General features: G+C 41.8%; 1 pseudogene; it reads left to right on the top strand.

Annotated features, from left to right (window-relative positions):
• The window catches only part of LOC133384153 (ATP-binding cassette sub-family D member 1-like), an 85,909-nt pseudogene that overhangs the window by 19,225 nt on the left and 44,054 nt on the right, over nt 1–22,630 (top strand).

Raw genomic sequence — 22,630 nt, 5'->3', positions numbered from 1 at the left:
TTTGTTCCTTTGGCTTTAAGAATGACAATTAAGAAGACCATGGATGTACAAGAAGGGACTTTATCTCTAGACATGTTTCAGAAAATAATGAATGGGATTAACTCAATAAAACAAGAACTGAGAAATAATAGACAAGCGTGGAGAATTGAATTTTACGAAATGAGACAGGAGCTGAAAGAAACTCAGGATTCTATGAGAAAGGAGAATAAAGATAGATCTGGAAAACAAAAAAAAGATGAAAGAGAAATTAAAGGCAAGGTTCAAACTATGGAGATTGGCTTAATTATGGACATGAAAAAAGATTTGGATTTCCTGGCTGTGATGGATCCTGGAGACAAATATTACAGTTTGGAATTCAGCGCTGTCCCTGAAGGAATTGAAGAGATTGGAGACAAAGATATTATCGGTTCAAAAATATTCTTGGACTGGAAGGATCTGATGGAACTTGAAATGGAGAAAGTTAACAGAATTAATCCCTGTCTTGTGTCAATGGAAAAACCTTCAAGAGATGTACTAGTGTATCACGTGGAAAAGAGGAACAGAGATGCGGCTTTGCAACAATACTTCAGTGATACGTTTGGATTTGATGGCAAGAAAATATCTGTGATGGAGGAAATTCCTATCAGACTTTTATTATATGACTATGACAGCAAGATTTTTGGGTGCGTAAAGATGGAAGATGGAAGATGGACCCAATATGGATAATGACAGAAGAGCGATTTAAAATCACTGGACTTAGTAGATTTGATGAGTTGGATTAATTGGCATGTTTATTTAGAAAAAAAAATGATTGACATATATCTCAAGGATTGGAAACTTCTCTTTGACTTTTTGTGGAAGATTAAAACGATATGATGTTAATGAGATTTGAAACCAACTAAGATAACTGTTGGAGGAAGGTGATTTTATAATCTATTAAGAGATAGGTCTGTTACATATTATAGATTTATAGTTGAATTATAGTGTTTTGAAATTACTGGATTTAGTAGATTTGATGAGCTGGATTAATTGGCATGTTTATTTAGAAAAAAATTGATTGATATATATCTCAAGGATTGGAAACTTCTCTTTGACTTTTTGTGGAATATTAAAATGATATGATGTTAATGAGATTTGAAACCAACTAAGATAACCGCTGGAGGAAGGTGATTTTATAATCTATTAAGAGATAGGTTTGTTATATATTATAGATTTATAGCTGAACTATGACAAATCGGAAGTCAATATTTTTATATATATGCATTTTTTTTTGTATTGTATTAGTTATTGATTTGTGTTGTTTTCTTTTTGTATTATTTTGGTTTTGAAAATTAGAATAAAAATTAATTGAAAAAAAGAAGAACATGGAATAGAGAGAAGAGTCTCACCAGATGATCTCAAAGGCCGAGCAGGTTCATAAGAGGAGATACAATCTAACAGATAGCCTGGACCTAAGCTGTATAGGGCTTTATAGGTCAAAACCAGCATTTTGAATTGTGCCCGGAAACAAATTGGCAGCCAGTGGAGCTGGTACAATAGAGAGGTTGTACATTCTCTAAGTCCAGCACCAGTTAACATTCTGGCTGCAGCTCTTTGTACCAATTTAAGTTTCCGAGCAGTCTTCAAGGGCAGCCCCACGTAGAGCGCGTTACAGTAGTCTAATCGGGATGTAACTAGTGCATGTGTCACCATAGTCAAGTCTGACAAATCAAGGAACGGGCGCAGCTGGCGTATCAATCTTAATTGAGCAAAAGCACTCCCTGCTACAGCAGAGGCCTGTGCCTCCAGGCTCAAAGCCGAGTCTAGGAGTACTCCCAAGCTGCGGACCTGTGATTTCAGGGGGAGTGTAACCCCATCCAGCACAAGTTGGATCCCTATTCCCCAATCCGCCCTCCTACTGACAAGGAGCACCTCTGTCTTGTCAGGATTTAATTTCAGCCTGTTCATCCTCATCCAGTCCACCACTGATACCAGGCATCAGTTCAGAGTCTGGACGGCTTCCTTGGTTTCATTAGGTGGAAAAGAGAAGTAGAGTTGGGTGTCATCTGCATATTGGTGGCACCGAACCCCAAAACTCCGGATAACCTCTCCCAGCGGTTTATTGACAAAAAACAACATAAACTTTAGTATTCCATTAGGTGTCTTCTTAATTGTTTTGTCAATTTAAGAGATATAACATAATCTGCAATCCTATGCATACTTACCAGCCATCTTGGGTTCTTTTGGGAGGAAGGATGTGATATAAACTGAATAAATCAATAAAATAAACAGATTCATAGGGACTTCCATCCTAGTAGACATGTACATAGGATTGTACTGTCAGATATAGAACTTGAGCCCTAACTTAGATGTAAACAGAAAATGTGCATATCAGCATGCAAAAGTTCCCTTGGTAAATTCCTGGCAAGTCCAGGTAGGGCTGATAATATTTCCTGTCTGAAACTCTGGAAAGCCACTGCCATTCAGCCTAGACAAGCATGAGCTAGATTGACCTCTGCCAATCCTTCTCAGTTGGAATACCAAAATTCAAGAATTGGGAAAATAAGGAGTTTCTAGATTAGCTTTATGAGGGGGGTGGGTAAGGGAGGAGGGAAGAAGAGGAAAAGATCCGGTTGGACTTTGCTCTCTTTTCAGGGAGGGGAGAGGAATAAGGTCTTGGGGTAAAGCTGCCGCCCCCACTGGCTGCAAGCAGGCAGATCGGATGGGGTTTAAATTTATTTATTTTTAAAAGGGGGTGGGTGACAAGTACCATTAGTGTATAGGTGAAATTAGAATTTTTGTTCCAAATTACATCACTTTACACTTGCTGACACTGAACCAGATTTGCCATTTTAATGTTCATTCACCCAATTTCGAGAGATGCTTTTAGAGTTCTTCGTGACCCCTTTTCGTTTTGACCATCCTAAACAACTGTCATCAGCAGTAAACTTGACCACTTCAGTGTTCACCTCTAACTCCAGGTCATTTGTGAACAAATTTAAAAACAAGACTGGGGAGTGGACATCACTGGGTTAGGTATGCCAATGGCTGGATATGGTAAAAGGCAGTTTCATATTATCCACAGATCCTTCCCATTTGAAAGATATCACTACCGGAACTCAGGAATTGAGAAAACACTTTGAAAAGGACACCTGGAGTTTCTAGTATAGCTTTTTTGAAGGGGGGGAGGGACAAAAGCATACTGCAGACATGGGTTCAAAAAAACTTTGACAAAAAGCAGAGAAAACATATCCAATCATTACCTCACTCACAAATTTGATGTGCATCAAAAATTGATGAGGTTTTTAAAAAATATTTTGATTTATTGTGAAGTGCCAACATAGCAAACAAACAACCTTGTGTAAAAACAAGACAAAATGTCACAGTGAAATACTGTATAGAGTATGCTTTGTCGTCCCCTTTTCTATAAGTTCTTCTTAGCTTACTGTGTAAAGGGGCTTTGCAGGGTTGCTTGTTTACTTGCATAATGCTTACTATTTTGCAAATTCCAAGAAAGTGCAAAGCCTCCCGCATCAAAGGGCTTCCTTCCGAGCAGGGCTGGAAGGAAGGCAAGATTGGTAGTCTCGCAGTGAGCAACCAATGCAGCTCCATGCAGAGAGAATGCACATTCTGCTTTTAAGAGGCATGAACACAGCAGAGAAATAAGCAGTTTCCCATGTGAAGCCCCACTCAGTGACTCAGCTCCCATGAGTAGTTAGGAGGACGGTAAAGAAATCTAGAAGCTTAGAAGGTAAGCAGTGTGCTGGGCAGGCAGGAAATGTTTTTCTTCCTGATGGACAGGTGGAGAGCGGCAGTGGCAGCATGGGTGGTAGTGTTGGGGCTGCCTTGGGACAGTGGGCTCCTGTTAGGTAGTGGGCCCTCGGCCAGTGTCCTACCTGGGCCATGCGTGCCACCGGCTGTGTATATATATACACACACATAAAATCTGATTTGGTTGTCAGGTGTACTTTCACTTTTGTTAACTGGGGTGTCCTTCATTAGTTTGCCTGCATGGTGGTTCATGTTATCTCATCATCTCTGCAAAGAAGATTTCATGTCATGCTGTACAAGAAAATGTATAAACGTGAAAGCTAATGCTATTTCCACCTGGTATTCTACAAGCGAATAGTAGAAGTAAAAAAAAAAGTGCTCTAAAGCTTAATAAACTGACCTTATTATTGAACAAACTTTCTACCCAGGCCTTTGGGGACAATCTAATACAACTTATTATAAAACAAATCCAGATTGCTTTAGTTTTCTGCTTCAGTAAGTAATCCTTTACTGTGACTAACAAAGGCAGAGAGCTGGGAAGGAAAAGTATATACTAATAGGGTTTTGCGCAAATTAAAACACATCACATTTCTCACCGGGAGCATAAAGATGCAATAATAAAGCTTGTAGCTCCCCAAACTGCCTGAAATAAATAATACATAAATGATACAGAGAGAGAGATAAGAGGCATGTGCACCATAGCTAAGTATGCACTGAAGTGTTAGCATCATCTGTGATTAATTCCTGTTATATATTCCTCTTCTAGGGAGAACTCACAAATGCATTCCAAAATGTAGCTACCTTGCAAATGCGTTGAAAGAAGCTCTTCAAGTATCTTTATCAGGAAATTCTTCAGCTGAAACTCTGGATTTATCCTCCCCCCCCCCAGTTTTGTAGAGGAATTCCTCCAAATCCAGGCATAAAACGAAGGGAATATCATTTATCTGTCTAGAATTCTCTATCCCAGGAGTCTCATTGAGGTGAATATTAGTAAAATAAGATTTAAAACAGCAGGGAAAAGCTAAGAATAGGCCACAATGTAACAGGAATATAAGAGACAGGGAGGATCAAGGAGAAGGGAACATTGGAAACTTATCTCATTCTGAGTCAGACTATTAGTCTACCTATCCTAGGACTATCAGTTTTGAGCTCAAGAATCTCCCTAGCAGCAGTGGATGGCACAGAGGGACTGCACTGCTTACCTGAAGTCCCTTCAGCTGAGTTGCTGCTGCATACTGGGGCAGAGAGGGGGAGGGATGAAAGGTGAGGATGGTATGGTGAGGATGGAGCGATGCCAACGCCCTCATGGGGCATCTTAGCATGACACCAGCCTTGTCACCACCATGCCCCTCCCCCTCTGGCCCAGTATGCAGCAGCGACTCAAATGGAGGGAGGTCAGGTAAGCAGTGAAGCCCCACTGTGCCATCCACTGTGGCTCTCTAAGATCTTAGGCAGAGATCTTTCCCACCCCTTGATACCTAATTATTTTGACTGGAGATACCTGGGATTCAAACTTGAAACTTCTTCAGGCAAAACATAGGTCTAACACTGAGATGTGGAGTCCCTCCCATGATGGTAGATCCCTGTCCCAAAGAGCTTGCAATCTAAAATTTAACACTGGGTGAAATCCAGCAAAGTCATTCTCAGATTGGACTGACTGAGATCAATGGACTGAATGCTGCAGGCTTTATCCTGAGAAGGCAACAGAGGGAAATGGCATGCGTGTAGGACCTGCGGTAGGAGGTGGCGAGGTGGGGTACTGGCCCAGGGCCTGTGAGTTCTCATGGATCCACCAGCCTGGCCCAGCTCCCACTCATCAGCTAGCCTCCTCCCCACCAGGAACCTCAATCTAATGCACTGTGTGGATAGGTGACAGTTTCAAATTGGAGCAATCCTGCTCCTGTGTACCGCAGCCGCCAGCTATAAAATTACCCATTATCCAATGGCCCCTTGGAACATTGCATGTTGGGTAATTATGAAGTGGGCAACTTCTGCGCAAAGGTGCCAAATCCCTGCATTTCAAAAGTACAGGTGCCATGGCTGCACATTAGTTAAGTTTACCAGACACTTCCCCAGTCCCAGACATAACGCTGTTGCACCACCACCTACTAGCTGACCTCCTCCTGAACTAGATGGTTTGGGCTGAAAAGAAGGTGAGCACTGCAACCTCTCTTGAATAGGAGTAACTTGGCTTGCATGCATAGTGGCTGCACAGCTTAAAATTACTCAACATGCATTCTATATCTGGTAATTTTCTGCCAGGCAATCTGAATCAGTCCCAGGGGCATCACTATCGGGGTGCGGAGGGTGCGGCCCGCACCCGGATGTCACCATGAGGGGGGTGACACCCAGAGCCGCCCCACCCCGTGCCATTGCCAGGCAAGGCTGTTCCAACTCCTCCTTGCAGGCGGGCAGGTGGGCAGGCGGGTGAGACTGGGAGCAGCATTGGCAGGGTGAGGGAGGCGCGTCGGCGTTCCCAGACCTTCTCCAGCTGGGTGTCCCTCCGGCGCATGCCCTCCCAGGGGCATGGACAGGGTGGCTGGCCTCGAGTGCGTGCACGCGAGCGCACGCACACAAGCCCAGCCACCTCGTCCATGCCCCTGGGAGGGTGCGCACCAGAGGTCCGCACCCCCACCCGCACTCCCGCTAGTGACGCCACTGATCACTCCCATTCTAGAATGCCTACACTGCACACCTTCCCGCGAAACACGGCATGCAGGAGGAAGCCAGCCCAGATTGAAAACCTGCAGTAAAGGGACAAGGGAGTGGAGGTAGGAGCAGCTTCTACTGAGGCCTTTCTTCTCTCTGATGAGAGGAGTGCAGCTTTGGGTTAAAAAAGGGTTTTTTTTCTTCTTCTTCCTTCCTGGCATGGTAACTTCTTGAAAAGTAAGAGGAATCCCTTTTCTTCCGGGGGCAGGAGAAAAGGGGGGGGGAGAAGAAGCCAAAACAAAATGGAATAGGGTAGGTAGGTACTGATGGGTGGGTAAGTGAGAAGAGAGAACAGAAGGTGTTTATGAGGGAGGGGAAGTTGCTGCTAACTCATGTGAGAATGGCTTTGGGTTCTTTATAAAGAGCGGGAGCGGTAATTACTTGAGATCTTTCCTGTTGTTTGAAATCCCTTGTAGAAAAAAAAGCCCTTAATATTTTACTTTCTTCTTCTCCCCTCTTCCCTTTGTCCCAGTGATCTGATAGGGAGTGAGAGAGGAGAAGGCTGAAGTCTTTGCGTGTGCAAGTATGTGTCTGTCTGAAAACTGAAAGATAATGTTCTATTTTCCCTTTCCACTGTTGTGCAAACATATTTCTCCTTTTACAGGCCAGGCCTGCTTCTAGTGATCAAATATGAAGCCCCACTTACCTGCGCAGCATGGATAAGCGGGGCATAGTTGCGAGAAGGGAGCGATGCTGCCGCGGCCATCTTCGTTAAGGGCAATGTCGTGTGTCGCAGCGTTATGCGTGCATGACGTGCAGCAGGGAGGGGAGGGGCCATGGGCCTATTTAAGGCCAGGCCGCCCCTCCTACCTCCTCTTTCAGCGAGCGACAAGAGGATGATGAGGGACATAGCAGAGAGAGCTGCAGGACAGTCGGCATTGGTTGGGCCTATTAGGCCTAATTGGTTACCCCCAGAGGGGGTTTTGGGAGCCCCAACAGCTGTGGGTGGTAGAGCTGCGGCGTGGCTGCGACTGGGGCAGGCCTCGTAAAGGGGCCTGACCAGCGGGCCTCGTAGCGGGGCCTAGCAGCGGCACGACCAATACCCCCCCCAGCAGTTGTGGAGGGGTTGATTGAGGCTTTTTATTGAGCAGTGCGACGTTAGTGCTGCTGCTGGTTAAAAGAAAGACACACAGCATACTAAAAGGAAGTTTAAAAATAAATGAGACTATACTGGATATACAAACAAAATTAAATATAGTCATGCTAATACACTGGTTAAAGACAGACTCATGCACATAAAGGGAAATGAAAAATAAATCAGAATAAAAGGGATGGACAAATGAAATTGTATCTAATCCTTCTAGTTTAAGTTCCCTCTGAGCACTCCCCCTCAACAGGTTCAGCTTAGCCCCCCCCCCAATGATATACACAGGTTGGTTCTTTATTATATTATTACAGGGTGGATGCATGATGTGATGGCACAGCCTTTTTGTGAGGCTTATGACTTCTTGCTAGGCCCAGACATAGGGGGAGGATTGCCCATCCCTGCAGGTTATCCAGCTTAGCCCCCCGTGATGATATACACAGGTTGGTTCTTTATTATATTCACTAATGGGCAAAAAACCTTGCGGTTTAAGAATGTACCTATAGCCCACAGATATTTCTACCAAACTTTAAAAAGCAGGGAAATTGGGCAGCTATAGTGAATACACCAGGGGAGCAGGAGACTTGAACTCCTCTCTGAGATATTGTACTGCCCTACAAAGTTGTCAAAATGCAAACACAATTTGGGTTGGTCTTTCACAGTCCAATCCACTTGCTGTGTAGCTTGGAAGAATTTGGTAACATGTGAAATAAAGGTCTGGTGTGGGTGTGGCCCCCTGATTAGGCTAACCCAGCAGCTGTGAATCTGTGAATTTTAGAACACTGACAGTTGTTTCTTACTGAGCATGCTCAACGCTATCATTCAGTTCAATGCAAAATTTCTTAAATTAATTGAAAATCAGCCAGACATTTTTTTAACTTTTAAACTGCAGAAGATGAAGTTCAAAGTATAGAACAAGGTCAGTAATAGGATTACAGGTACTCTGTGAACATGGCTGATTTTTAATGAATTTCAACAGATTATGTGAACTCGGACAGAAAAAAGTCCAGCAGGGGTGTGGTTTTTTTCCTCTCTTTTTACACTTTGAACTCTCGATCCTCTCTGACTGTTTTGTGTATAACCATGAAAATGTAGAGGGTTGTTAAGCAAGCATTTCTGAGTTCAGGACTATAAGTTTTGTAAAGTTTTGTTTTGAAATGAGCTTATGGGAAGCATCACAATGGCAGGGGGGTATTTTCAATTTAACATTGCGGAATGTGAAAAAATCCATGCTGGCTATAGTATACAGCCACTCTTGTGGCTGTGTAATAAGTAAAAGGTTGTGCTTAGAATGACTTATCTCAACCCTTCATCCCGGGCTCCATGTAAATAGCACAAATAGCACTAAGAAAGACAATGTGTTGCAGTGGTTAGAGTGTTGAACTAGGGCATGGGGGACCAGGAATCAAATTACCATTTTAAAGGGGAAGAGGCCAACAGGGAGGAGGAGCGTAGTTTGAGGACAAAAGGGACAAGGGGCCCATTGATATCCTGTTTCCAAGAGCCCACAGAAACCTGGAGCCAAGTCTGCATGCATGCATACCACAGGTTGACTGTTCATGCTTTAGGGAGCAATACTAATCATGCAAAGCCATCTTAAATTAAGCTGTCATAAAGTATGCCAGATACAAACCCCTTCAGCAGTGAGGCTGCTGCCAGCTGAGTCTGGCAAACAAGCCTTTAAAACAGAGTTTGACTTATGCCACCTTTGTTGCAAATGTTAAGTTCTGCCAGTTGCCAGGTCATGTGACCAGCTGAACTGAGTTAGGATCCAGTGTAAGTCCCACTCCCTACCCAGTTCAACCCACCACCACAACCCCTTTTGGGACATATGCTGGCCTCAGCTGAGCCCTGGCTGAGCTGGGACAAGGAACTGAATGCCAGCGTACCTACAGTTGAACTGGGTTGGGGACTTTCACTGACATAGGTCCATCTCAGCCAGAGATCCTCCAGATCCTAACTCACTTATCAGGATGGATGTTGGGTTTGGATTCCTCCCTTAGTATAGAATCATGCCTTGTCTCAAGGCAGGGGCTTGAATTAGACAGGAAATGCTACTCATCCTGGTTCAATATCGTTATGCTCTGGGAAATGGTGGGAGAGAATCGTGACATTATTTTTGAAATCGATGAAATCATTGAAATTTGGATAGAATATGATCATTTTGGTTTTATTATCTGAACTCAAAGTGATGGGATTATATGTGTCTTTAACAATAACACCCAGAGTGCATTAGACAGTATTTGCTATGGCAGAAATGTGCATGACTCCTATATTCAGATCCAACCAATCTGCTTCTGCCCAGATCTATGCATAGTGATAAATCATGTACCAAGCAAGACAAGGCAAGCTAACATATGAGAGCCAGTATGGTATAGCGGTTAGATTGTAAGACTAGAACATGGGAGGCCAGAGTGCAAATTCCTACTCATCCATGAAGCTTACTGGGTAGCTTTGGGTAAGTTACTGTCAATCAACCTAACCTACATGGTTATTGTGAGGATGAAATGGGAAGAGAAATGGCATGCCACACATGCCATCTTGAGCAACTTTTAGGAAAGGTGGAATAGAAATGGGAAAAAAGAATAGCCGGCTAGAAATATAGTGTGTATAGCAGAATCTTACAGAAAAGAGTGAAGGAGACGTTTTAATAGTTTTAAGGTAGCATCTAATTTTGACAATACCTCAGACGGGTGAGATTGTTGAGAGGGAAGAATGGAAAAATGGGAGAGAGGGACTGGAATGGAGTATCCTGGAAGAGGACATGGCTAGCTGAACCCTGAACTTTACACTTCAAGATTCTGTTGTACATTCTACTTCTATATATGTAATATGCACTTCAGATTTGATATATCATGGATATTTTAGCTATATCATTTGTGATTATTTTAGCATGCTCTTACTGTAGCCAGGTATTGAACTTTCAGCCTTGTTTAATTTTATTACCTTTAAGTGCATTTTGGTAATCTGTGGTAACCTTGGCATTTGAAGGCATACATCCTCATAATCACCTTAAATCTGTCTTTCCTTTGAGACATTTCTCTTAACAGAAAAAAATATTCAGTTGATGCTTATATGCTTACCATTACTTAAAGGAAGACTTTATTGATTTTCAGCCATTATAAGTCTGAATTCTCCTGCAGACAGAAGTAGCGCTCCCTAAAATAACCCAGGCAAAAGGAAAACTTCAAGGCCATCAAACTGCACTTTTTTTTGCAAAGTATGAACAAGTTTGCAGTGCTGCTGTAGGCCATTGAAAAGGAAGCCGGAGAGACTTACTGCTGTTATTTGAATGGTAGGGAAGCTGTTAATACAGGATATTTTCAGGGCTCGCAGGGAAACCAATGGGTAGTTCTATAATGACATGAGAATTAAATCTCATTCAGTCACTTTGATTGTTCTAATCAGTTATAGGGATGGGAGAGGAATTCAATTTTGGTTGCATTTTTATGAGAAACGAGCTTATTTGCAATTCTCAAAAAATACATGAACTGAAATACAGCTATCCTGTGAAATTCACACTTTTCTGAATTTTGCAAGACAGTTCTCCAACCAACCACTGTGAACAAAGATGCCTATATTAGGGGGAAATGTTCATATAGATATATATCTTAATGAAATTAACATACAAAAATACATTACATTAGGGGGAAATGCTTCCAAAAATGTGTATATTAGCCAAAACTGCATACAAAAATGTGTTATATTGGGAGAAATTCACACCAAAATGCTGAGCAATTTTTATGAGTTTTTTTTTAAACGAAACAAAACCACAAATTGGTGCAGTAATGTAGAAAACTAAATTTAAGTTTGGGAAAATGAGAAGCTAAGAGAAACCAAAATGGACAAATTCATCCATCCCAAATCAGGTACCTTTAAACCAACTTGATAGGAACTGCATTTAGATTACAACCAGACCAAATCCATTACAGGATTCTTTATTTCAACAGTGGTGGGTATAGCTACTATTGTTTAGGATCATTGCCTTATATAGCCAGTCCTCTCATCAGGATAGGTGGTTGGCAAGCTGTCTTAGGGAAGCAATTTTTGGTTCATGAGAGGTAAGGATTTAATACATACAAATATTTAATACATTTATTCTTCTTCTGAATAGTTCGTGGTGATTTACACCAACAATAATTAAAACAATGATATCAGTGAAGTAAAATAACTTAAGGTAATAGAGCAGCAGATAAAAACAACAGGGGAGAACCTTCCATTGCTTAAGGAGAAATCCTTGCACTAATGGAACACGTTCACCCCAGCATTACTTTGAATACAACCCAAAGACTTCAGATGTGAATAATTTTCTACTTACATTGAAACATGTATATTTAACTCACCTGCACTGTGACTGTATGGTTCATTGTTGTTACTGTTGAAATGTTTGAAGGTCTACTGTTTAAGGAGATAAACACATGACCTTAGGGCCCTTCCAAACAGGATGTTTGTTTGCACAAACTATGGGCATTATTTGGCATATTCTATTGCAACTGTCTCATCACTTTTCTAACCACAAGCAGTCCAGTTAGAAAAGTGACAGAAAATTGTACTGGAAAGTGTAGGATAACAACCACTCAAATGCCATATAACCTTTGCACGAACGTATCAGGTCAATAAACAAGTGAGAGTGTATAACCTCCACACCAACCCCCTCATCATCATCAGATCTCAAAACATAAGATCCTAAGCCCTATGTTCTCAACCATGCATTTTACCTTATTACTGCACTGTCCCTGTCACATGTTCCAAGACAACACTGTAAAGTTGTAGCCTGTTTAACCCATCTTTATTGTCTTCCTGCTGGTGATTTACACATATTATTTTAACATAAAAAGAGAAAGAGGGGAGGGGGAGAGGAAGCTAGGAATAAGGGGCAGTGCCCCCACCCTAGTGACATCATGCCAGTTGCCACAGCCAAAGTGGCAACCCGGTTGGCCCAGAGGGCGACAGCAAAAAGAGCAGCAGTGGCACTGTTGGTGGCAGCATATGGTGCCGAGAAGTTGTACCCAATCCTGCGATGACAGTGGGCTACCTCTAACCTTCAGGTGAACTCTAGGTCAACAGGAAACCACAGTCCTGGAGAGCCAGCAGCCAAGTGGAGGGCACCAGATGAGTCAGCAGCAGCATCACCTGGGGTGAACAGAGTCTTCTTCTTTCGCCTGTGGTGCCTCCTGAGGTTGCTGTTCCCTGGGCCACTGTGCCGGGAAACAGGGCTCCTGGCCTTGCACTAAGCCACCCTCACCAGCCGCAACTTCCTCTCAGTCTACATGGCCCAGCTGGATGGGTGTTTGGCCTGCTGTATTGTCCGCAAGAACCCATATGACTTTACATGGCAGTTTCTTCAGTGGCTCCTCATTGCCCTCCCAGCCACATTTGTCAACAGTGCCATTCGGTACCTAGAAGGGCAGCTGAGCCTGGCCTTTTGTGGATGTTTAGTGGACCATGGCTATCAGCTCTACTTTGAGGGCCAGACCTACTATCGTGTCAGAAACATGGATGGATGCCTGCGCAATCCGGACCAGTCTCTCACGGAAGATCTGGTGGCCTTCGCTAATTCCATGGCCCACCTCTACTCAAACCTGACTAAGCCAGTGCTTGATCGCATTGCGACTTCCTACACCCTGCTCAGTTCTGCCAGATCGAAGGGCGCTGATGCAGCCTGGCCCTCAGTCATTGCCGGGTTGGTGGTCTGCATCACCGCCAAGGTGCTGCATGCCTGTTCACCAAAGTTTGGCCAATTAGTGGCTGAGGGGGCACGTCGGAAAGGGGAGCTGCACTACATGCATTCCCGGGTGGTGGCCAACTCCAAAGAGATTGCCTTCTATGGGGTCATAAGGTAGAGCTGTCCCTTCTATGGCACTGTTATCATGAGCTGGCCTCCCAGATGAATGCGCTGCTCCTAGAAAGGCTCTGGTATGTCATGTTGGAGCAGTTCCTCATGAAGTATGTGTGGAGTGCTGCTGGGCTGGTCATGGTGGTTGTGCCAATCATCCCTGCCACCAGCTATTCTGAGACATAAGAGGCAGTGAAGCAAGCGGCACTGGAAATGGAGGAGAAAGAGCTGGTGAGCCTGAGGACAGAAGCCTTTACCACAGCCCGGAGTTTGCTGACTGCAGCAGCTGATGCTACAGAGAGGGTAATCTCCTCTTACAAATAGGCGACTGAGCTGGCAGGTTACACTGTTCATGTGTATGAGATGTTCCAAGTGTTTGAGGATATGAAATGCTGCAACTTCTGGCGTCCTGGAGAGCTTGAGGAGGGGCAGGCTCATGCTGGGACAGTGATGAGGCATGGTGTGCGTGTAGAGGGGCCGCTCCAGATACAAGGAAGTGTGATTGATGTTGATAATGGAATTGTCTGTGAAAATATCCCCATCATCACTCCCACTGGAGATGTGGTGGTCAGCAGTCTCAATATCCGAGTCTACATGGGCATGCACCTACTTATCACTGGCCCAAATAGCTGTGGGAAGAGGTCGCTGTTCCAGATCCTGTGGGGACTCTGGCCAACATATGAAGGCATCCTCTACAACCCCCCCATTGTATGTTCTATATTCCACAGAGGCCATACATGTCTGTGGGAACCCTGTGAGACCAGGTGATCTACCCAGACACTGCAGAGGATATGGAACAGAAAGGACAGACGGACACTGACTTGGAGCGGATCTTGGGCATTGTCAACCTCAACTACATTGTGCAGTATGAGGGAGGCTGGGAAGCAGTCAGTGACTGGAAGGATGTGCTTTCAGGTGGCGAGAAACAGCAAATGGGGATGGCCCGGATGTTCTACCACAGGTTAGTGCCTAGAAATGCAATATTAGATGCCTGGTTGTCTGTCGCTTCCAGAATGTCACAGACAGATAGAATGGTGATGGACATCCATCCCCATTTCCTGCCGTGCAACATCTCTCTGCCCGCCCCTCGCCTAGGCGGGACTCCTGTCCTCGCCATCATTCCTGGCAAGCAGGAGGAGAGTCGGAGCAGCGCTTCCTTCATCTCGGACCCACACCCAGTGGGCATTGTACTGAATACAAGAAACTGGAATAATCATCTCTATCAGCTTGCAGGAACAGAATTTTTGTTCACCAGACTTCTTGACTTGTCAAGGTATAACAACAACAACAACAACAACAAGGGCTGAGCCTGAGAAGCAAGGCTCGTGTGGTGCTCTGGGGCCATTTGATGTTGAACGGTAGCATTGCTGGCTAATTTTCACCTGACCTGGGAGGGCCAGGCTCTGACTTATCCCTGCTACAAAAAGCAGCAAATGCTGAAGGAGCCAGAGACCATCTCACCTGTGTGAGTTCTACAAGACCTGCTTCCTGCATTGCTGGCTAATTCCCATCTACCCTGTCTTACTCCAGCTACAAACTGCTGAAAGGGTGAGGAGCCATCTTGCTACTAGACCTGAAAGATCTGCTGCTCAGGATGTCTATAGGCTACTGGGGATATTTTTAAGGAGTTCTTTTTGGGGGTCAAGATTTAATTTTAGAGATGCACTTTTGCTGTTTTAGGGAGTATAGCTTTGTATTTTTGTTAGACATTATTATGAAGTATGTGGAGATTGCTTAATTTTATTGTATATTTATAGAGATGTTTTCATTAGTTTATTGCTTATGACTGTGGGTTGACTATATTTTGTTTTATTTTTTAACTGTTAGAATGAATCATGTAATGTTTTGACGTTGTAAGCCGCCTTGAGCATGGCTCAGCTGTGGAAAGGCCATACAAATAAATGATGATGATGATAAAAGTAATATGTTACTCTATTTTTGGAGACTAAATCACTGGCAGCATTAAACTAATACATTTGCTCAACTTAGGATAAATTTTAAAAAATCAGCATGTTCATATTAAATAGGTGAGACCACTACCAGGACCACAACTGAAGTATAGTTTACTTCTTATTTCCTAATGTTAGCATATGTTTGGCTAATATCATTGTTTGATTAATTGGATTAATTTCATTTCCATTCATATTGTATGGTATCATAAACCCAACAGAAGTTAAGTTCATTTGTAGGCTATCCTTCCCCATAAATATTGTTTTGTATTTAAAATATAGTAGCCACAACAAGGCGGACATGTTGATTTAGGAGCATGGTTTTGTTGTTTTGGGTCTGAGATGTTTTGGGTTCAGTTCACAGAAAATCCCAGTTTTCAATACCCAATGAATAGATTGTTGGATTTTGACTCTGGAGACATGGCTCCAAGTCTTCTCCGAGCTATGAAGCTCTCTGAGTTAACTTTGGACAAGTGAATATCACTCACCCTGTAACAGTCATTCATGTCAATGTCAACCCTCAATCCTTGTTAACTATCAGATAATAAGAGGATAAATGCAGAGCAACAGAGTGAAGCAGAAAATGTTATAGTAATGAAGGATTGTGCAGTGGGAAAACATTCCCTTGAATGTCAAACAAATTAAAGAACAAATTAACAGTTTACAGAAGTGTACAATTAAATAGTTGCAAGATAAAAAAAATCCTCTACTGCAGTGGCTGTACCTGAAAACTCTGTTCCTCTATGAACCAAGGCAGGCCCTCCCCTCTGAGCTATACATTGGAAACAGTGCTCATCTTTTAGCTCCAGACTGAAGAAACACTGCCCTTTGTACTGCCATAGTTCATGTGTATTTGCTGCTTAGAAAGTGAAGCTTCACCTGGAGAACTCAAAGACAGGTGGGAATTGTATCCAGGAGGATATCTCTGATCATAATTCTAGGTAATAACTAGCACCTTGAATTTTATCCAGAAGCTGACGGCACATCAGAGCAGTGGCTTAAGGTTTTTGCTGGAGGTGGCGGTCTCTTCTCGCCCATGACAAGAAGGAAATCAAGTCAGTTTTTCATCAGCTGAAGCTTCCAACTGGAATGCTCTTTTTAGGGTGACCCCAGATATGATAATCAGTCTTCAAGGTTGCAAAGTCATGGATAATGGTTTCCAAGTCACTACTCTCTAGGAAATTCATGAGCCTGTATATAAGATCCAATTGAAACAAAAGCAGCAATAGGCAAAGCAGTTACCTTGGCATACATTCCTTATAGCCGGTGTCACATTTACTCTGTGCACTGGGTCATATGCATGCATGCCAGCTTACTACAGGCATACCCCGCTTAACATTGCTTCACTTAACGTTGCCTCGCTATAACGTACATGCTCCATATGTCCTCATGCCCGGCTTAACATTTGCGTGCTTCACAATAACGTACATTTTATTGTCATGACGCCGCTGCCATCTAGTGGTAATCGCTTGCAGTACAAGTGAAGAAAATTTATTCACCTAAAGTAGATTTTCACTTAAAGTATACTCTCTGGTCCCATTGCGAACGTTAAAGTGGGGTATGCCTGTATTTGCTAGGGCCACAGATCAGCAAAAATGCCTTGCAGCATTCATGCACATTTCTGGGATATATTTGGATCCCAGGTGCACTTTTTATTTGTAATTTACACATAAATAGAACTACAGGAATGTTCTTCTAGGACATTGTCACAAATTTAATCTGTACAACATCCCAAATTTTAGCTAATTACCACTTACCGTTTTCCTTATAGAAACAAAAAATCACTGGGGTCCAAATATACCGCAACAAAAAGCCCTGGGGAATGGACCAGCTCCAAAAAAATTCTACCTCCTCTGAATAATTGGGGGGTGGGTGGATCAAGGGGCTTTGGTATTGTCAGTCACACTTGTGCAAACAATATAGAAACAATGGTCCTTGGGGGACAAAGTTACCCCATTCTTCCATTGGAAATCTCATTGGGGTACAAACATACCCTGAAGATGGCTAGTGTAATTTTGTTTTATTGGGTCTGCGCAGAACAGTCCTGTGAAAAGTCTCACTGCAGAGGCCTTCACTGCTGCCTATATAGTCCCCTCCCCCCCTGAAATTAGGTTTGAAAGAAGCATTCAATATTGTAGTAAATAGACTATATTGCAAGGCGTGCAGGGTATGTGTGCTGCCCACAACACTTTCTTTAGTTTGCAAATGTGCCCATGGGCCTTACTCTACAGGACTGAGAGTGATACCCTTATTTTCTACACTGGAAGGGTCTCCATGCCTGCTTGTGATTTCTGGATCATTAAGTGTTTTGATCTTTTTCTATGGATTGAAAACAAGAAGTAAGAAGTAAGAAAATCTAATCTTTGTGAACTTCTTGATGGTGAAGAATAGTGACTAACTTATACATCCATGACTTGAATACCATCTTTGTTTAAAGAATTAATATAATTTATGTTACTGCAATTGAGAGTGTGGAACTTGTTGTACAAAATGGGGGGGAACATACCAGACTTTCCCAAGTTACTGTATGTGTGTGTATTCCTTCAGCAATGAATGGTACATTTCATTTGGAGTACCTTTATTTTGAGGATGAGCTGGCAGGAGTAATTGACAGGAGACACAAGTCACAGGAAGGATCATGATTTATGCATTGCTATGCCTATAAAACAATGTTAAAGTCAGCCATGGTGAAAATTAGACTATTTCTATTAAGATGTCGATTCTTTAAAATAGTGAGTAATTATAATATGTATTTGCATGAGGTTGTAGGCGAGGAAAAATAGTTGGGAAAATGTGCTATTTCTGCTCCAAAATGACATAGGAATCATATAGCTGTTTATTTTCAAGTCACATATGGTTCATCTTAAATGACATTCTTTATTGCCTTTAAACCCTGCACTGCTTACTCTTGATATACTGCTGTTTTCAGAATGGTTTATAGTTAATAATTCATTCATATTCCTCTTGTTTGGCTGCTGCAACCTTTTGTGTAGACCAATTTGTGCCTTGGTTTAAAATCCAGGACAAAGTATACTAAAACTTTCTTGCATCTTTCTGTGAAACACTGGAAGTGAAAGCATATGAATTGTGTTACTAAAAAAAGGATTGGTAAATATAATGAAATTTCTAGTCTCCAACCCTTGATTTCTTAAGGGCACATTGCTGATTTAATTTTATAGCCATATTCCAGTAATTGTTGAAGGTGGAGCTGCTGTGATAAAATCAGGACTTATTGGTTATAAACTAAATAAAAAGCACCTCAACTTCACTCTGGGTAAATTCTGCAATATTACTCATTTTTATCTCTTATTAAATTGCCATAGCAACTCCACTAGATATTCTGCTTCACTGCCTGCATGTTTTCTTTCTTTCTTTCCTAAAGGAACACAACGAGTGGCGGATAGAAGATAGTAGAAGACAGATATAAGAAGCTCTAGATTATCAGGACATTGAGATAGGTCAACTGAATCGTAAGAAGAGTTCTTGTTACTGGTATTTCTGTGGTGTTGTGCCACTTAGAATAACCATCAAAATGTAGTCCATCAATGGCAACAGAAAGGCTCTGAAATGAGTTATAAAAAATAGGATTCGTACAACAAATTTGTATGTAAATCTCATCCTTAATATGACCTGATATGAACTGATATTTAAATAAAGAAGGCACATGATTCAGGAATCACCTGCAGTTGATAAATGTAATGATGAATATAGCTGAGTGGCATTTCCCTTTTAATGAGAACAAAGACAATCCCTTAGTTTATGTTGCCCGAAAAAAAGAAGTTGATTCAGAAATGAAGTGCCTAGACTTCATGTTGACAATTGCATCAGGAATGATCACTTTCGGTCTATAATGTATGTGATGGCAGAGTAACAAAGAAATGGTAGCTCTTGATGGTCCAAGTTATTTTTAGAGGAAAGCCTCTTATCACATAGAGAGAACTATTGTTTCCCCACCCCTGCACTGAAAATACATGAAACAATATGTTTAAGCATTGATGTGACTGTATATAATTATGATCTGTTTGATACATTGTTTTAGAAGTCATGAAGTATGGTAATTGTTATTAGGGTTGCCAGGTCAGCAGCATCGCAAACCCTGAGATTTTGGGGGCGGGCCCTAGAGATGTCATGGGGCAGGCCCAAGTGATGTCATGAGGGTGGGCCCAAGTGATATAATTAAGCATGATAATGTATCATCAACCATCCAAGCATCAACCACAGTTGCTTGGAGCATACAATTCAAACAAAAACATTTCTCTGATTGGAAATTAAGACAGAAATCTTAGCTAAAAGATGAAGCTTGGGTAGGGAACATTTAATCTAGCCAACTTGCTTCTGGCAAAAAGGTTTTAAGTGCCCTCAGGCCAGGCCATTCATCAGAAGGCCATTGTAGGAAGAAAGGAGCCTAGTGTTGTGGAGATGTTAGATGGGAATACTCAGGAGTAAAAATAGATGCCGCCAAAGGCTGCAATTCTAAACACACTTACTAAGGGACTAAGACTCAGTAAAACTTACTTCTCAGTAGATATGGTTTGGATTGTGATGTTGGTAAAGCTTGACCAGGAATCCTCTGCAAAGATATCCATATCCAAGTAGGATTGGCAACCGCCTGCCTGGAATGCCCAGCCTCTACATTTTAACATGGCTGCTCCAAATTTCTTTACAGATTTGACTCTTCACTTCAGAAAGAGATTTGAGAAATGAGTATGAGTAAGAACATTCTCTACTCTTTTCTGTCTACCCTATGGGCTGCTATAAACTCACTCTGACAGCCAAACCAATTCCAGTGAATAATAATTAACAGAGAGAAAACACACATGGTTTGGTCTACCTTTATAGGCAGCAGCTTGGGAACAACAACATTTCCAGCCACAGTGCCCAGTATGTAAATTCTCTTTTACCACTATTGGGCAAGAAAACTGTCATGCAAACATGAAAACTGTCGTGCATCATCAGTGGATTTAAGGTGGTTGAGTGGAGTGCATGGAACCACTGCTGTTGCTTCTATGGATGAAAATTAGTGAGGTTAAAGGTAAACGAAATGCAAATAGAAAAACAAAAACAAAAGACAGTGATGATTTCCTAAATGCAGTACCATACCAACCACAAGATTCCTATGAATAAGGCAGAAAACTCAATGTCCCACAACCAGTCAGGATTCCTAAACAAAAACAAAAACTAGAAAAATCCTGGCAGCCAGTTAGCCAAGGTCACAGAAATCCCCATGCAGCACAACCTGACCCAGGTGCTGCAGTTAGCGCAGAATGCTGTGGCACAATTGCTGATATGAGTGAGATCCTATCAGCACATAATACCTCTGCTCTGAAATCTGCACTGGTTGCTGATTTGCTCCCAGGCCAAGTTCAAGGTGTGCTTTGCATGTTATGGGTGCCACATAGTACTTGTTCTGCTCTTGTAGGAAATCAGTCCTTTAGTGTGGCAGCACCTACGCTTTGGAACTCTCTACCTATTGACATTAGCAGATGCCTTCATTGTACTCTTTTTGGTACCTGCTAAAACATTTTTGTTTAGGCAAGCCTATCCAGGCATGTAGAAGTAATTATTTTTATCTATTTTTAACTCATTGTTGGTTTTATTATTTTGAATATTTTAAATACCTGTCTTTAACTGTTTTTGCCAGTAATTTTATTGTTTTAATTCCTTCGGTAAACTGCTTTGAGATTTTTTAATATAAAGTGGTATATAAATGTTGTAAATAAAATACTTAAATAAATTTTAGAGTCATTGTGGCCCTTGGGTCTCTTTCCACTTTTAGGAATAAAGGAATCTGCCCTATACTTCCACAGGCCATTGGATGCCATCTAGCTGATTACTGATGACATGGACTAGCATTGGCTCTCCAGGATTCCAGGCAATAGTCTTTTCCAGAAATTGAATTTTGGACATTTGCATGCAAAGCATATACCCTACCACTGGGCTACAACCCTTCCTGTTTTTTTAAAAAATTTTTTTTAGCATTGTTCTTTTCAATTTACTAATGAATGCACATCATACCTAGTGCAGATCCACACCATTCATTTAAAGCACATTCAACACATATTTGAAGCACATGAATCACACTACAGAATCATGGGAACTGTAGTTTGTTAAGTGTGGTGGGAACTATAACTAAGGGGGAACTACACTTCCCAGGATTCTTTTGGGGAAGTCATGTGCTTTAAATGCAAGTTGTATGTGTTTTATATGTATTGTGTGGATCTACTTAATAACCTTTTCCTGCATGTAAATCATTTTAATTTATTTTTAAAATTGAAATGAGCTATTAAGTTTACTGGGTGACCATGGGCTACTCACCATCTCTCAGCCTAATCTGCCCCTCAGGATGAAAACAACAGAGGGGAACCATGACCACCACAAAGAAGAAGGGCACACTGAAAATATAGAGGAAGTAATACTGTACAACCATAGTGTGAAATCAAATACTTATTGGGACATAGTATGAAGAAATATTTATATAAGCATGACTATCAAATATGTTTATTATTTACACAACCTTATTTTGAGCTGCCTTGGTTCCATGTAGGCAACCCTATCTCACAGGATTGTTGGAACGACTCCACACACACACACACACACACACACACACACACACACACACACACACACACACACACTGGAGATGTAAAAATACATAACTATATAATAGTTTTTTGTCAAAACCAGTTGGTCATTGCAGAACATTTTAAAAAAAAGTATTAGTTTCCTACATAATAAAAGCAGTGATACCTACGTAAGCCCTGCCTAATTGCTTTAAAAAATAGGATTGGAGAGGGAGAGAAAGATTTACAACACAAACACAATCATTTGCTATGTTCACTCAAAAGTCCCATCAATTTACACACAATCCTTTTGGGATAGAAGGTGTTTAGGATTGGGCTTTACAAGGCTTGTTTTATTGTTTTATATTATTATTTGTATTATTTTAAATTGTTTTTAGATTTTTAAGTGCCTTTTAAGGTTTTAAGGTTGTGCATAGTTTAATTGTATTTTAATTGTATGCTTTTCTATGTTTTTAACTACATGTAGTTTTATTTGTAAGCCGCCCTGAGTTCCAGTTTGGAAAAAGGGCGGGGTAAAAATAAAGTTTCATTCATTCATTTCAATCCTAACCATGTCTACTCAAAAGTAAGTCCCATTGAATTCAGTGAGGTTTACTCTGGGTATGTGGGATTAGCATTGCAGCACTACTCCCAGAAAAGCAAGTTTTGGATTAAAGCTTCATATTGGGAAGGTTTCCAATACAGTGCTCTCTTCAACATCCCAGGAAAATTTAAACTTGTTTGACTCCTGCACACAAGAGAG

Source organism: Rhineura floridana, chromosome 4, assembly GCF_030035675.1.
Source record: "Rhineura floridana isolate rRhiFlo1 chromosome 4, rRhiFlo1.hap2, whole genome shotgun sequence".
Lineage (NCBI taxonomy): Eukaryota > Metazoa > Chordata > Lepidosauria > Squamata > Rhineuridae > Rhineura > Rhineura floridana.
Note: the sequence above shows the minus strand (reverse complement) of the source record. Positions and strands in the feature narration are given on the sequence as shown.